We start from the raw sequence: 17,682 nt of genomic DNA, 5'->3' as shown, positions 1-17,682 counted from the left end.
TTGTATTCTATATTTTGTCAGTGATCATCTATCTCGCCCAGTTCTGTCCCCGGTTTTGAATGCTGGAGCAAAATGACATGAATTATTTCAAGTATGATTGACAGCTGAGGTGAGTTGAAGCCACTGACAATTGTACTGGGCTTTGTCAAACCGATCCCTTGTGGACAACTCAGTGCAATGTCACTGCTGTTAGTTAAGTGCACAATTGCTATGCACTGGTGCAGAAACACTTTACCCCAAAGAGATGATTGGATAAAAGACATGGTCACATGCAACAATATAAGGGAGATGTATTTGTCACTACAGCCACTCACATCTAAGCCAAATGAGATATAGAGCCCATTAAGGGCGTACCTAGGGACAACAGACGCTGATGGCCACCAAGTTGGGGAGTGAGCACTATCAGAATAACAGTTTCTCTTTTATAGCAAGATTGACATCACAACACTTTTGAGGTGTTGTATTGGTACAGACATTCCTCTTACTTTGCGGGGCTTATTTACAAGCCCATTGAGCCACCAGAGCGTCATTGTTTTTATACTCCGGTGGCACACAATGCTGCGCCATATTTACAAAGCCACCCTACATGGCTATTCTTAGCCTTGTAAATATGACACCTTTTTATGCATTACTCTGAATAAAAGGAGCATTTCATGGATGTTGCTGTGGGTGTTCCCACACAACACCCATGGATTCTGATGCATTCCCAGATCTACAAGGTTTTGTAAACCTGGAATGTGTTCGATTCTAACACCTTGCCAGGGGAGCAGTAAATGTGACACAATTAGTAGAAATACCATTATTTCTCCTCTTTTTCCCTCTTTCTATGTGAGCTGCATTCTGTGGCACACATAGAAGTCCAGGAAGTGGTAAGGAGACAGACTAGTGCTGTCTCTTCCCAAAATAAAAAGTTGTTTAACCCCTCCCATGCTCATGACGAAGCCGCTCCGTCATGAGCATCGGCTGAGCTGTGCTCATGGCGGAGCGGTTCCGTCATGGCCCTGCCGCCGTGCCTGCGCGGCGCGTTCTATTGAGCGGGCGGGGCCATGACGGAACCGCTCCGTCACGAGCACAGCTCAACCGCGGCTCGTGACGGAGTGGCTCCATCACGAGCATGCATCCGCCGCTCCCCCCCCCCCCTAGTTAACGATTTTCCTTTTCTGTGATTACTCTCTTTGCCTGTGGTTGGTACCTTATCTTATCTTATCTTAGGTGCAATTTATAAAGCACACTGACACCGAAGCTTCCTGGCGCTGATAGACAGAACAAGTGAGGGGGGAGCACAGGTGGCAAAGTTCTAACTAAGGGTGGAGAAGAGATGAGTTTTTAACAGTTTTCTGAAGTTCAGAAGGGAAAGGGAGGATTTTATTGAGAGGGGAAGGAGGTTCCAAAGCACAGGAGCTAGGTAGGAAAAACGGCGACAGCCGAATTTCTTAGTTTTACTTTTAGGGGTAACTAGCAAATCACGGTGGGCTGATCGGAGGTTGGGTGTTGGGCAGTGAGGGCGGATGAGAGATTTAAGGAACGTGGGGCCAGAGCAGTGAAGAGCTTTAAAGGTGAGGCATGCCACCTTGAAGGTGGCCCTTCAGTCAACTGGGAGCCAGTGGAGGCTGATGAGCAGAGGCTTGGCAGACTGCCATCTGGGGGTTCCATGGATCAAGCGGGCCGCTTGATTCTGGACAACTTGGAGGCGTTGTATCAGAAATACAAGTTTACAGTTTAAAATTGTAGTTTTGACCTGCCTGTGATTGCCTATTTTATCACCTGTTTTGGGTTTTAAACTTGTGGTTTTTCCCTGCCCATGATAGTTCCCATTTAACATGTTGAATTTTGGGATTTGCAGTCCCACCTCTGTAGTTTATACCTCTCATTCCTTGGTGACAAATCTGGTTTCCCTCCAAATTTCTCCTTTGCTCTGTGCTAAGACCTGTATGTTAAAACAGTGCACCCCCAGCCACCATTTTGTGTTCACAAGCCATTGGCTGAAGGGGTCACCTGATTACTAGGGCTATCAGAGGCCAGGTTTAGGGCGTCTCAACCCGGGCATCGAGGCTAACGGCGGAGAGGACAAGGGCAGTTGCCTGTTTGATCCTGTTAAGGGAGGAGAGGACAAGGGCAGTTGCCTGTTTGATCCTGTTCTAGACTAGTCGGGACTAGGGACAGAAATTATGCCCTTTTTCTCATTTAGCAATACCCAGCCCACACCATCCACATCCACAAACAGAACAACACACTCACACCAAATGTACACCATGCACAACACTATGCACAGAGTAATGTACCACCATGCACCACAATATATAAGCAATTGTTTTCACTCTAGATATGTACCTATCTTTGTGTATTACTTTGTATAAGCATGTAAAATAATATTATGTTAAGAGAAAAAATAATAAATAAATAAAAATCATCTTTGGTCTACATTTACATACTTCCATTGTGCATCTATTTACCTTCCATGTACTTGGATCTGTGTGTCTGTTACTTTTCTCCTGAAAAAGCATATCCAATGCACTAGTTTCAAGTTTATTTTATTTATGTTTTGGAACTCATAACAGAGGTCCACATAAAATTCTCAAACATTGATATTTGAGCCATTTTCAAAAATATACAAAGAACAAATCTAATATATTTCCATAAAGCTTTTAAAAAAGTTAAAAATTGTATACCAAAACCTCTCATTTGGCGGATTACAGATAGCATCCAAAAAAGCAGAAGCAGAAGCAATATTTAGCCTTAAACAAGTAGGTCTCAACCATTTGAGGCGGTGTTGTTTTAAGGCCGGACAAACAAATAACACATGATTAACATCCTGCTTAAATTTGTTGCAGAGATTACACATTACTGATGAGCCATACCATTTTGACAGTAAAATATTTAAAGGGAGTAGGTCCTGCCTCAGGAGAAACAAAAATCGACGTACCCCATGGGGAAGATTCCAGGAAACATAAGGTTGAGAAATCCTAACTTGATAATGATTAATGACTGATAGCGGACCTCTTTTTGCCGTGAGGGCCTCTTTATCTAGATCAAAACTTAGATTCCACGAGGCCAATTTTAGAGTCAGTTTTAACTGGTAAGTAGATAGCGAAAAAAGTGTAAATTCGTCTAATTTCAATAGTTTAACTGCTAATCTAAAATTCTTTACATAGAGGTATGCTCTTTTAGGTGTCCGAGAAGTTCTTTTTGAATCAAATATCTTAAGGTACCAGGTTCACCATTCGCCAAGCTGGAGACCCACCGTACTACCCCAGCAAGGCCCTGGACCCAAGCACTTCGTATACCGAATTCCAACCTAAAAGCCGCTATATTACACGCGGTTTTAACCATACGCAATTTCCGTAGAATTTTTCCCTCTGTGGTGTTCAGAAAGCCCCATTTCCTCACTTCGAGTAATTCTATGCCATATAGTAAGGAGGACGGGACTTTAGCTCTAAACACCTCCAATAGGTAGGCAAAATGCCTCTGGCCAGTAGATCTATAGAGGGTATTTAATCCCTTCTCATGAGACATTGCCTTCCGAACATTGTTGGCTATATGGGCCTTATCACTTAGTGTGCTAGAAATTATTTTCCCCAAAAAAGTATAGGATTGGACAACTTCCAATCCAAGGCCCCCTATATTCCAGAAAAAAATTCCCATATTTTTGTTTTTTCCTTCCTACTAGACACATAACTTTACTCTTGGATACATTTATCCTTAAATTATGTGTTTCTGCAAATCCGTGGAGAGCATGCAGCCGATTGTTCAGTCCAGTGGGGGTCGAATCCAAAATTAGTATGTCATCTGCATATAACAGACATACTATCGGTTTGCCCCCCAAAGTCGGGGCAATACCAACACTTGATGATAGAGTTTGTGGAAGATCAGATAGGTATAAGGAAAACAATAGTGGTGCCATCAGACAACCTTGTTTTAGCCCATTGGCAGACGGGATAGCTTGGGAGAGGCCCCTTTCCCCTCCCAAAAGCACTTTGCACCATGTGTCAGAGTGGAGCTCCCGGACCAAGTCTAAGAGCTCAGATGGCATGCCCAGATCCGATAGCTTTCTCCACAGCAGAGGACGATCCACCTTGTCAAAGGCTGTGGAGAAATCTATGAATCCTGCATATATTCTCCCTCCACGGAGTTTGATGTATTTCTCCGAAAACACTTGTAGAGCGGTCAAATTGTCCATGGTGCCATGCTTTTTTCGAAACCCCGTCTGCTCAAGCGGCAATACATTGTTCTCGGCTACCCAATCATTAATTAATTGCAAAAGACATCTAGCAAAAATGTTGCCGATGGCGTCGAGGAGGGCAATCTGTCGATAGTTTTGTGGTACATTTCTGTCTCCCTTCTTATACAGGGGGACCGTAATGCTGCCCTTCCAGGAAGGAGGAATTACGGCATGAAAAAAAACAAAATTTAAACACCGGGAAGAGGATCTTGCTCCAAATAACACTATTCTGTTTTAGTACAGAAATGGGGAGCTCGTCCGGACCCATTGCTCCAGATGAACGCATACACTTGATGGCTAATTCAATAGTTTTTTCAGAGGGTGGAACAAGGCTGGAATTGTTCTCTTTCTTTCTAATCTGAGCAACTTCCATTCCATTTCCGGCATACAAGTTCGAAATGTATTCTACCCATTTTTGTTCTTCAATCGGGACAGGTAGGGATCTGGATCTAAGACCACAACCTTCCCCAATCAGAGACCAGAATAGTCTAGGTTGGCCGTTGAAGACAGCCTCCCGCAGTTTAATCCATACCAAATCCTCACTTTCCGTTTTTAGCTTAATTTTCAGCCTTTTCCTACTTTTTTTTAATAGCGCCAATCTATGATGTCTTAAAGGGCAATGTCTCAAATATTGTTCTCTTATAAGTTTATTTATTTCTGAGTTAAGCAACTTCAAAGAAATAGGAAGTTTTTTAATTTGGTCCTTCTTGGGTAGTTTTTTTGCGACCAAAAGCACCTTATTCAAGAAGTTAGCAAAGCAAATTAATTCAGAACCCTTCCAATTGACCAAGTCAATCACTGCAATATCTAAAAGACTCTCTATACCCCTAATTGCTTTAAAGTTCCAGAAACATCTTCCACTTTGAACTCCAAAATTAACCAAATTACCATCCAAGGACCAGTGGTCTGTAAGAGGAGGATTTAAGTCTAATGAGAGAGTTATTATTTTGTGATCGCTAAAAGGGGTATGAGTAACCGTAAGGTCCTTCAGGAGGTGGAAAGTTGGCATATCCACCGCCACATAATCTAAGATAGATTCACCAGAGCTGGACTTATGTGTAGAATTAGCAGGAGTATCAGAGGGAAGCCGACCATTCACTATAATTCCATCAATTTCAGAAAGCTCTTCAAGTAATATTTTCCCTCTCTTTGTAGTTTTGATGTTCCCAGGAAAAAGAGTTTGGGGTATCTGTAAGGAGTCCTCTTTATATTTGTTACGAAAAATCTCCAAACTAGAGTTGGAGACTTTACAATTAAGATCCCCTAATAAAAGTATATGGGGAGAGGCATCGTTCACAAAAAGTGTTTTGATATGAGAAAAAAACCCAAACAGAATTTCAGTATGGCTGACATCCGGTGGAATATAGACATTTATTAGAATAATGGGTTTGTTTTCAGAAGTAACAGAACTGAATAACGTAACTACTTGGAACAGGTTACTAGGGTCTAAAAAATGGGAAAAATTCCATTGTATCTTGGTGGACAAGAGGCATGCTATTCCCCCTTTAGCGTGGCCTCTCCTTGAGGGGCTCGCTTTGCCTTAACAAAACAAAATAGTCCTTTCCTGTGGGAAAATTCTCTATACACCAATTCCTTGAAGGCTTATAATACTAAACTCTAATGAAAGTAAAAATAGTCGTTTTTCTGGGCTATTTCGTATTCCTGCAGCGTTCCAGGATAAAATCCTGAAATCATTGTTAAAGAAACGGTTGCAGTTGGAATTTGTGGGAAGATTTACTCGCTAGGATTCCAGGCAACCAGTTCCATTGATGACACTCCTCCGTGTGAGCGCTTTGGAAGTGAGAGCGAGGGGGATTTGGATACTCCGCATGCCGCCCATTTTTTACAATACTTATTTTTTAAATCTTCAAAATCAGAGGGAGTGACCCCATTTCGAATTATAGCCTGAGAAAACCCAGGCTTGCCCATTAATCTATTAGATTGGGGTTTTACCACGAAAGGCATAACATCAATCCATCTGCGCTGAAAACTTTCAATCTTTTGGAGAATAAGATTAACAACAAACTTTGAATAGAATCTTACTCTGGTTAGGGTCCCATCATCAGTTTTCAAAATTTTTACCAGATCTATATTGTTTGTCTGTAGCAATTTCAAGCCATCCGTCTCATGGAGACATTGAAGAAGCGTAGATCTATTTAAGATAAAATCAGAATCAAATAGCGGAAAAAAATCTACAAAAAAAGTATCAACATTTTTCTCCTCAATTATCTTGGTTTACCTTGTTGCATCTATTTCCCCTCCTGCAAAAGCAGAGAATGGCCTCACTAAGGGGTTAAGGCTAAAAGACCCCTGATCGACAGGTTGAATCAACTCCACAGGAGGAACTATATTAACAGATACCCCTGGAGTCGGACAAGAGAAGCCTGATATAGGCTGGATAGAAATATAGGGAAAAGGATTTTGAGAGGGGTTATGGGGGGAAGAGGGAGCAACCCCGTAACTGAAAGACCCGATATCTCTTGCAACGGCTTCTCCTCCCGAGTTTCTTCTGGGAGATTATTAACTGTATTATTGAGAGGAACTTCGAAATTAATTTTCCTCCGCCTCTTTTTTGCAAATCTACGCAACTTTTTCCTCCTTTTTCCACCATTCTTTGTTAGAAGCGTTGTCTTTCCCTCATTGGATGGCACCAAAGCCTCCTCTTTTCCAACTTTCACAGGAGGATTAAAGATGGGAAATAAATCTTGACATATTCCTTTTCCCGGGATACAAGAAGATTCAATTTCCAAAACACCCTCCACCACGCAGTTATTCCCAGAAGCTTCCGCCTGATTCATTGGAGAAATCTTCTGAACTGATAATACCCTCTTTACATCTAAAGATGGAGGATTCACCATTAAGTCGTTTTGGACAGAAGCTTTAGTCGCAATATCTTCAGATAGAACCTTTTGCATATCAGATGCAGGATGAACAGTTACAGAAAATGGGCTAGCAACTTCCCCCCCTTTCTATCTAATAGAACCTTTAATATTTGGGTCACCGTTTCCAAAACACAATCGGACCCACCAACGAATCTTTCCAGCAGAGACAAAATAGAAGAAAGCAAATGTTCAAGGCAACTCAAAGTTTCTGAAACTGGGTTAACATGCCTAACAGGCCCAGTTGGATCAGTATTAGTTATATTAAGTTGTGGGCTAGAAGAAATATTTAATTTGGGCATAGAGAGGAGAGAATTATTGGAGGGAGTACTGCTAAATAATAAGAGCCCAGATGGAGCAGGTACTACCGGGGTTTTTCTAGAATCTAATGTCACGTCAATTTCATCCTCTATATACCTTTTACATAAATCCATATCTATATCAAGACTAAGGGGGTCAATATTTTGTACCACCCCTTTCGGTGTAGTACCTGAAGCATTCTCTTGGGGGGTTTAAAGGAATCACCGGATTTAAACATTTGATTATGCACTATAACATCTATAGTTTTTAAACTAGGGGCAAATAATCTCTGAGAGGGAGAGAGGCCAAGTTTATTTGTGGAGTCGACACTTTGCCGAGATGGGGTAGAAATTTTTGATAAAACTGGAGGACTCCCCAACTCCTCTTGCGGGGGGCCAATACACTACCCCCCCCCCGTGGATACCCGAGTAGGGGAAGAGGGAATAATAATGTCCCTGTTTTCTACAACTTGAACCACGTCATCTCCGACCTGTAAACTATCCTTTAGCGAGGGAGTCTCAATAAGAATTTTATCTTTGCCCCTTTCCCATCGGCTAAATAGTTGAGATTTTCCCTTTACTAGAGAAGCCTGGCCATCCTTATTTCGTAAAGGGTTAGACTTAATTTTTTAGCAGAACCTGTCTACTAAAAGTCTTTCAGACCTCAATTTCTTGGCAGTCATAGCTAGATGAAACTTAACCTATTTAACCACAAAAATGCTAACACAAGAAAATACAATACAATATACTAAAAATAGAGCAGGGGTCCGCACAGCATCAGCCTTTTCAGCCTCTGAGGGCCTCAAAGGGCCCGCACTTTGCCAGGGCTTCGCCCCGGGTTATGTCCCGGGCGCGCCCCGCGTGCGCGTGGCCTGCAATGGCTTTTATCAGAGAGGAGGCGGGGGCGGGAAGAGGACCAGCTGTGGGAGATGGCCAGCCCCACTGCAGGCTGGTCCTCGCAGTCCCGCTGATAGCCTCACTGTGTATTGAACCCTGGAGTCTTCTCACGAGCGCCCCCCGCAAAGCGGGGGCCGCGAGGGGTGGGTTCAGAAGCAGCAAGGAAAATCCACAAAGAAACAGCGGTCTATTTAGAAAAATGTCCAGCAAGAAGTCAAAAGTGCTCCGTGTGACGGTTACTCCAGCAGACTATTAACAGGCAGGAGGCGGGGGCGGGAAGAGGACCAGCTGCGGGAGATGGCCAGCTGCACTGCAGGCTGGTCCTCACAGTCCCGCCGATAGCCTCACTGTGTATTGAACCCTCGAGTCTTCTCACGAGCGGCCCCCGCAAAGCGGGGGCCGCGAGGGGTGGGTTCAGAAGCAGCGAGGAAAATCCGCAAAGAAACAGCAGTCCGTTTAGCCAAATGTCCAGCAAGAAGTCAAAAGTGTTCCGTGTGACGGTTACTCCAGCAGACTATTAACAGGCAGGAGGCGGGGGCGGGAAGAGGACCAGCTGCGGGAGATGGCCAGCTGCACTGCAGGCTGGTCCTCACAGTCCCGCCGATAGCCTCACTGTGTATTGAACCCTCGAATCTTCTCACGAGCGGCCCCGGCAAAGCGGGGGCCGCGAGGGGTGGGTTCAGAAGCAGCGAGGAAAATCCGCAAAGAAACAGCAGTCCGTTTAGCCAAATGTCCAGCAAGAAGTCAAAAGTGTTCCATGTGACGGTTACTCCAGCAGACTATTAACAGGCAGGAGGTGGGGGCGGGCAGAGGACCAGCTGCTGGAAATGGCCAGCCGCATTGCAGGCTGGTCCTCGCAGTCCCGCCGATAGCCTCACTGTGTATTGAACCCTCGAGTCTTCTCACGAGCGGCTCCCGCGAAGCGGGGGCCACGAGGGGTGGGTTCAGAAGCAGAGAGGAAAATCCGCAAAGAAACAGCGGTCCGTTTAGCCAAATGTCCAGCAAGAAGTCAAAAGTGCCACTGCAAGCCCACAACAGGCGTAGCACCGACCAGGAAGTTTTTTAGTGCCCGTTGGCACTCAGCAGCTCTGCTGCACCACTGCTGGAATTCAAACAGAAAGGCAACTCAGCTCTCCCCCCAGCTCTGCCCTCACTTACAATTACTTATTGGAAGTAATTGTTTGGCATTAATTAAGGCAGGAATAGGTATGAGGCGGTACAGAACCATGGTATACTTCGAATCAGACACCACGGCACCCGCTCCTCGCAGGCACCCTCGGAGACCCAATCCCGCTATCCGCAAATGCCACAAAAAAAAACTCCAAACATAGGCGGGAGCTCACCGCAAAGGAGAAGTGCAGGCAGGCAAGAGTGGGAACGACACATTTGTTTTGTGATTCATTGACATTCTTAGTATAAATTGGGGGTGGAATGTGTCACTGTTAATGATACGAAAATTATAGAGCAGTATGGGAAGTGAAGTCCAGTTACGCATTAAAGGCACGAATCAGAAGGTTAATTAGATACGAGTCATGAAGGAGGAGTAAATGTCACGTGAGGGTGTTTAAATTGAGCGGTTAGCGAAATACACATAATGCACCTTGTCTAGAACAGAGAGAGGTGGAGGAGAATGGTTTCCATCAGAGACAGGTACGTTCACGGGGAGATAGTCTGGTTTGTAACAATGAGGGTGCCAACGGAATAAAAGATAACATGGGGAGAAGTGAAGCGTTGTTGAGGCACGATATGAGGAACGTAGAAAGGAGAAAGGTGAAAAAGAGAGTAGCGCGAGGAGGGTAGCGCGGTAACATGCAAAAGAGAGGACGTGAATGATGGGATAAAGGGAGGTGATTTGTGGTTTCGTTTGAGGCGTTCACTATCAGAGTAATGTGAGATGGTCATTTTATAATGCTAACAAGACCACACGGCTAGATAGAGGAGGGAGACTAAGACGCTCTAACTAACATTCTGCAGTGTAGACTCGAGTCTTTGGGAGCACAGGTGTGAAGTAACAACGGGCGGAGATGACTGGGATTAAAACATATATTTACAACATGTAACTTCTAATTGCTTTGAATTGTACTGGCATAAAGGAAAGGAATATAGGAAATGTGTGTCTTTGAATAGGAATTGTAAAATATTGATTTTATTTGATTGTCTAGCTTACATAACATTGGATCTGATGTTAATGTATGTTTATTTAATACTTTCAGTTATCCCTGACGAAGGGCTGGAAAGGCCCGAAATGCATTGGTCTAATAAAATACTGTTTCTGATGGATCTTGGCGTTTGTACTTGTTTTCGGAAAAAGGTCCGAATGGACAAACCTGAACATGAGAAAACTGAGAAAATTGGCATGTGGTCTGACGTGTGGAATAATATAGAAATCTCGTAAAACTGAATATAAGTGAGAAAAACAACAGCAAAAATGAAGAAATTTAAAAAAATAGATGAAAAATGTTGACTTAGTTTAAACTGTGCGACAGCACCCAGCAGTGCCGTTGTTTCAGGGGCGACAACACGCCCCACATACAGTGACGTATTACCCAGGTGTCAAGAGGGCAAGGCACCATACTCAGCGAGCACGCAATACTGATGAATTTTGAGGACTAAAATGGATATAAATAAATGAAAAATGGACAAAAACTGGTGTGCATCCCCTACTCTTACAGTGCAGTTTTCAAGAGTGGGAACCAGCCACAGGAGTGCGCCAAGCCGCCGAAGTTCCGATGAGAAAGCGGGAGCCAGCCGCTCAGGAGCACAGGCACCAGGATCACACCGCGTATCTGCACAAGCGCACCTCCGTCCGCCCGTTCCCAGTCCCTAGTCCCTGGGATGTCCTTTAGGCTGTCTCATACAGCTCCGGGCCGGACCCCCGAGCCGAGGTGACCCAAAGTCAAAGTGAAAACCGGGAAGTGGGCCCAGAACAGGTAGCGGCGTGACGGAGCTCCCGTAGCTCCCGCTGCTCCACTCGCTGCTCCACTCGCGGCTGGCTGGCCAGGCTGCGTGAGGCAAGACACGGAATGGATCAGCAAATGTATCTCAGGGAAGCAGAGCAACTAGCACTACCCTATTTCTTATCCTGTGCCTCTATCAATATCTTTAATCTACTTATTTATTTATTTTATTTTTGACATTTATAGAGCGCAGCAAATACCCGCAGGCGTCTCGGCGCTGATATATACTTACCTCCTTTATGTATCTATATACTTTCAATGTACTTATGGATCTACATATTTATCACTTTCTTCTAATTTAGCATTTCCAATGCACTACCCTATTTCTCAGCCTATACTTCGCTCAATATATCTTCTAGCCCAACCTTCTGACTCATCTCAAACTTCTTTCTACTACTCCTTCCAATGCACTACCCTATCTCTCATCCTATACATCTATCAATACATCCTCTACATCCACTCTCTCATTTATCCCAAACCCCATACCACTACTATGATCGCCAAAATAACCCTTTCTAAACTCTCTCCTACTCTACCCCTCCTTGCATCATCTGACACCTCTTTTTACTATACAGTTCCCATAAAACAAACCTTTCTAAACTCTTCCCTCTGACTCCTCCCCTCCAAAACTCCATTTTACTCATCCAAAAGCTTCCTCCTACTGCTAAGACCTAAAAAAAATCCTTCACTCTTTCATCCCTCCACTATCCTTTCCAATCAAAATTAACAGACTAACATGTTCACTTCTCAAATTCCATATTCAACTATATTAATATACTACCCAAATTACTGAATAACATATCCACTACTCAAATTACTTCATATTTATACTATACTAATTTTTAACACTTTATGGGTTCTGGAGTGGCTTGCTACTCGCCACAAAAGCGCTTCAACACCCATCAGGGGAACAAGTGCTATATGAATGTAAATATTTCTTCCCCTTTTATCCCTCTGCTATTTTTTTCACTCCAAGTAACTGACTAATATCCACCACTGAAATTACTTCATATTTCACCATATTAATTCACCACTAATCCTTTATAGGCTTCCTAAATAGCGTGCGTCAACAAGCGCTATATAAATACAAACCTTTGTCCTCCTCTATCCTTCTGCTATCATTCCAAATCCAAATAACTGACTAACCTATCCACCACTTAAAATGTACTTGCATGTTTCACTATACTAATTCAACTCTAATCCTCTATAGGTCCCGGAGTAGCGTGCTACTCACCGAAAAAACTCTTTGACGCCTCGTCAGGGGTAGTAAGCGCTATATAAATGCAATTACAAAACAAAACAATACAATACATGGGTGCCTGAGTTGTTGCTAGGCAGCCTATTGTGCAGCAAGGCAGAGGAAAGCACAGGGACATGCGCCGTTTTGTTGTAATTACGATGCATCCCTGCCCTTTCCTAATGACGCAGCTTGGCGCGACAAGATGGCCTGCAGCGCCGCATCACTATTTTGTAAATATGACCCTGCATGACTAAGAGACTTGGGGGAAAATTGTGGGAGGATACAGTCAATGCTAATAGTAGACTAGGACTGTGCATTGATATATGATCTACTTTTCTTTTCTCTCGTTTATTGTTCCGTAGACGCAGGATGAGAGGATAATGTGTCTGCGGTACAAAATGCGAAGTACAGTATGAAACACCATATAATACATTCACGTGTTATTTTATATTCATCTGTAAGTAAAAGAACAGTTTAATACAACTTGATTAAAAAGTGTTATTTTTAAAGTAGAAGTCTGGATTCTAGGAAATATGATGAAAAGTGCAAAACCAGTATAAAAATATTTAAATTCGTCATTACGTTTACACATTTCAATGTATGGCAGTGCTGGAAACCCTTGCCTTCAGTTATGTCTGGTACGTGGTTGCCGGCCTCAGTTGCGGACAAAAAAATGTGGTCAGAGCGCACAGTGAACATGCCTAACTTTCTAAAGCCGAGGAGCAGTTTAATTACATTCTAGAAAAGTCTATAATTCCATTTCATTATTTTTCCAAGATATGCCGGCAGTCAGAAGCTGGAGCAGAGAGCCCGCTCCAATCCTGCATAAATATAATTGCAATTACCAGTTTTTTGGCTTCCCACTGAGGGTCGCAAAGATGAATCCCGAAAGACAATACGACAACGTTATCTCTGCAATGTTTCAAATTTATCCTCAAAATGTAATAGTGAAATACGGTCTGAGAAATAGCTCATCTGGGCTGACCAGGGGAGCTGCCACTGATTTAAACTGAAGATAAATTGCAGCTTCTTGTTCCCTTTAATTACAATCCTTAATTCTCTTTCTAAAGACATGCTATGCTGAAAATCAAAGCTCACCAGCCAGGCGAGGAGAGTGACGGTCCCCTCAGTGACCAGTGATTGCTTGAGCAAGAAATGAAAACTTGTCTATTGGCTTGAGAGCCACAGAGGCTATTCGTGGCTCGAGCACGCCTGATGGCACTGTAAATGACATGCTTTGGCAGCTACACGTCTAACAGTGCTTAATTATTATTACATTTGATACAAATGAGAACAGGGCATCTCAGTAATACACGGCTAACATAAAAAGAAGAAAGTCAGAAAAAAGGACAATTTTGTTCACAATCTATGCATTGCCAAAGCCAATAGGTATTGTTATCGAAAGGCATTAGCTAAGCTTTTGCATGTGCCAGTGCATGTTACCTATGCTGAAAAGCGAAAATTCTACTCCAGCGGAAAGACATATACATGCAAGTACATTACCGTGCATACAGATTCATAGGTTGTGAAGCAGAAGAATAATTTGTTCATGAAGCCGCCTTAAGGACTGTCATCTTTTTGATGCTATGATGGTGAATATTTTCTGAATGGTTACCGTGAGTGGATCAAAAAGATGACCATTCTCAAAAAGGCATTGTGAGCAGGGTATTTTTGAGAACTGACATTCTGTAAATACTAAGATGAAGAAGGTGCATCGTAGTAGAGAAGAATATCATTGAGTAAGTAAGTGAAGGAACATATCCTTGTGCCCCAACACGGGGAAAATTTAGGGAGAAGATTAAGGCACACCGCTTTAAAGAATGCTATATCACAAAGCTGTAACGATGCAATCAGAGGTTTTCTGTATTTGCCCTTATCCCTATGCAGGCTTTTGGTTAGGTTACCACTACAAATAACATATACTAGTATTCCGAGCAATAAATAAAGTCAATTTCCCATTTGAAAAAACCCTGAAAACATTAATAAATGTGAATAAAGCAATTGATGTTGTTCCCAGTTTTATAAGACAGAGTACCCAATCAGGGAATGCTATCTGATACTCTGGAAATGGTGATTAGTGCTATGGAAATGTGAAAAACAAAACAAAAGAATTATCAAGATACACCTTTAATTCACTTGAGTTTCAAATGGTAGCAAGTCAAACGGTTAAACCTTAACACCAAATGGTGATAGAGGGATTAAACCTTAAAGTACAAAATTACACTCAACTCAGTGTTCAAGTACCACTGTGTCTTTCGAGAAATAAAAGGCATTTTATGTATCTTCACATATCATATTGAACAGTTAAAATTATGAACGATTCAGAAAAGGGGGTGGTGATGAACAGAGTGTCTGAATTAAGCAGACCACTCTTACCCAGTCCAAAGATCAGGGCTTGATCCATCACCGTTATTTATCTCACTGCACCATCCCAGCTCAGAACCTGGCTATATGCAAATCAGTCTGTCCCTGGCCCAGTGCATCATGGGAACAGGGCAGACTAAACTACCAAGCCAATTCTTCACCAGAAAGGAGACAAGCTACCGGGGACCGGTTTCTGGCATTTCAGCCTTCTTCGGCCCGGCTTGCTTGAATCCTGATGGTGCAGTGAGAAAGGGACTCATGTCTGAGTATACCCTGCCACACCTATAGTGGCCAAAAACGATTCAGAAAAGGGGGTGGTGATGAACAGAGTGTCTGAATTAAGCAGACCACTCTTACCCAGTCCAAAGATCAGGGCTTGATCCATCACCGTTATTTATCTCACTGCACCATCCCAGCTCAGAACCTGGCTATATGCAAATCAGTCTGTCCCTGGCCCAGTGCATCATGGGAACAGGGCAGACTAAACTACCAAGCCAATTCTTCACCAGAAAGGAGACAAGCTACCGGGGACCGGTTTCTGGCATTTCAGCCTTCTTCGGCCCGGCTTGCTTGAATCCTGATGGTGCAGTGAGAAAGGGACTCATGTCTGAGTATACGGCTGAAATGCCAGAAACCGGTCCCCGGTAGCTTGTTTCCTTCCCGGTATAAGAATTGGCTTGGTAGTTTGGTCTGCCCTGTTCCCATGATGCACTGGGCCAGGGTCAGACTAATTTGCATATAGCCAAGTTCTGAGCTGGGATGGTGCAGTGAGCTAAAAAACGGTGATGGATCAAGCCCTGATCCTTGGACTGGGTAAGAGTGGTCTGCTTAATTCAGACACTCTGTTCATCACACCCCCTTTTCTGAATCATTTTTGTCCACCATAAGCGTGGAAGGGTATACTCAGATGTGAGTCCCTAGCTCATTGCACCATCAGGATTCAAGCAAGCCGGGCCGAAGACGGCTGAAATGCCAGAAACCGGTCCCCGGTAGCTTGTTTCCTTCCCGGTATAAGAATTGGCTTGGTAGTTTGGTCTGCCCTGTTCCCATGATGCACTGGGCCAGGGTCAGACTAATTTGCATATAGCCAAGTTCTGAGCTGGGATGGTGCAGTGAGCTAAAAAACGGTGATGGATCAAGCCCTGATCATTGGACTGGGTAAGAGTGGTCTGCTTAATTCAGACACTCTGTTCATCACCACCCCCTTTTCTGAATCATTTTTGTCCACCACAAGCGTGGAAGGGTATACTCAGATGTGAGTCCCTAGCTCATTGCACCATCAGGATTCAAGCAAGCCGGGCCGAAGACGGCTGAAATGCCAGAAACCGGTCCCCGGTAGCTTGTTTCCTTCCCGGTATAAGAATTGGCTTGGTAGTTTGGTCTGCCCTGTTCCCATGATGCACTGGGCCAGGGTCAGACTAATTTGCATATAGCCAAGTTCTGAGCTGGGATGGTGCAGTGAGCTAAAAAACGGTGATGGATCAAGCCCTGATCCTTGGACTGGGTAAGAGTGGTCTGCTTAATTCAGACACTCTGTTCATCACCACCCCCTTTTCGGAAAATTATGAACAGCACAAAAATGAGAAGCTTTACCCTTTTTGGTCAAGTTCCAATGCCAAACACAACTAGAGCATAATATTGTTTTTGTGGTAAGGTGCTACAAAAAAGATATAGCAGGTGGGATAGCTCAATGAGTTGTCCAATAGTCACTGAACCTCAACATTGCAGTGGGCAGATCACAAGTTTGAACAGTGATAAGGAGTACTTTGTCTTCCTTCCAAATTGAGCATCATAAATTGGGTAACATTGACATCTTTTATCTACAGCGCTTAGCAATGGCAGAGGTGTGCGACAATGGTGTATAGTTAACTGGCCTATCAGATTAGGTATAAACATGTCTCACAGTCGCAGTTCAACCAGGGGAATTCTGGTGCTGGGGTAAGGTCAGGGTCTCTTTGTTGGTAGGCAATGCCCAGCTTAACACAACAGGGAGAAGAAATGTTCAAGAAATGTGGAAAGTAGATGCATGTGGACAGGAAACCAGAAATGTTTTTCAATGACTCACCAGACATCTTCAAGGTCTCCTGGATCGAAACCATGGGACCGCTGCACACATCCATGTTTCAGAATAGGAGGGAAGATAATATATGGGGAGAGGGCTCCATTTTGGGCCTGAATACACAGTGTCCTCCACAGGACACCATTCATTGTGTGCATAGTTTCTCAGTTGCCCAACAAAGAAGCAACATGCTGTTCACACAACCGATACAGTTAAAGCTGTGATATTCAATATTGTTTGGTGTTGCAGTGGTAGCATTGTCTTGTTTCTTTTCCTCTTTTGTTTCTGGGCCCAACAATGACTTTGCAGCTTTGCCACTTGTCTCCGATTTTATACTTCACTCACAGAGTTATTCGTCCTCCGATGGACCTAGCTTTATAGCAGTGAGGGGTGAGAAATCAGGGTGTCAAACTGTTGGCCACCTAATGAGGACCAATATGTAGTAGCCAACTCACAAATTAGTAATCAAATTTAAATACACTACTCTCAAAACTATGCTATAGACATGGAGTATTGCAATTGGAAGACCAGACCTCCGAAAGAAGTTCAGTCTAACAAGAATCATGCATACCAGAAGCACTGCTGTGGCCACACAGAACAAGAGCAAAATAAGTTGATGTTCTGAAAATGATCTATGACTCTTTCTATCATGCATTAGAAATCAGATAATTATATGCACAGTTTATTTGGAAAGAACATTAAGACACATATACTACAATAATTTTAGATAATTTGGTTATTGTATTAAAGACCCAAAAACAATGCATG

Source organism: Lissotriton vulgaris, chromosome 1_1, assembly GCF_964263255.1.
Source record: "Lissotriton vulgaris chromosome 1_1, aLisVul1.2, whole genome shotgun sequence".
In the NCBI taxonomy this organism is placed as follows: Eukaryota; Metazoa; Chordata; class Amphibia; order Caudata; family Salamandridae; genus Lissotriton; species Lissotriton vulgaris.
Note: the sequence above shows the minus strand (reverse complement) of the source record.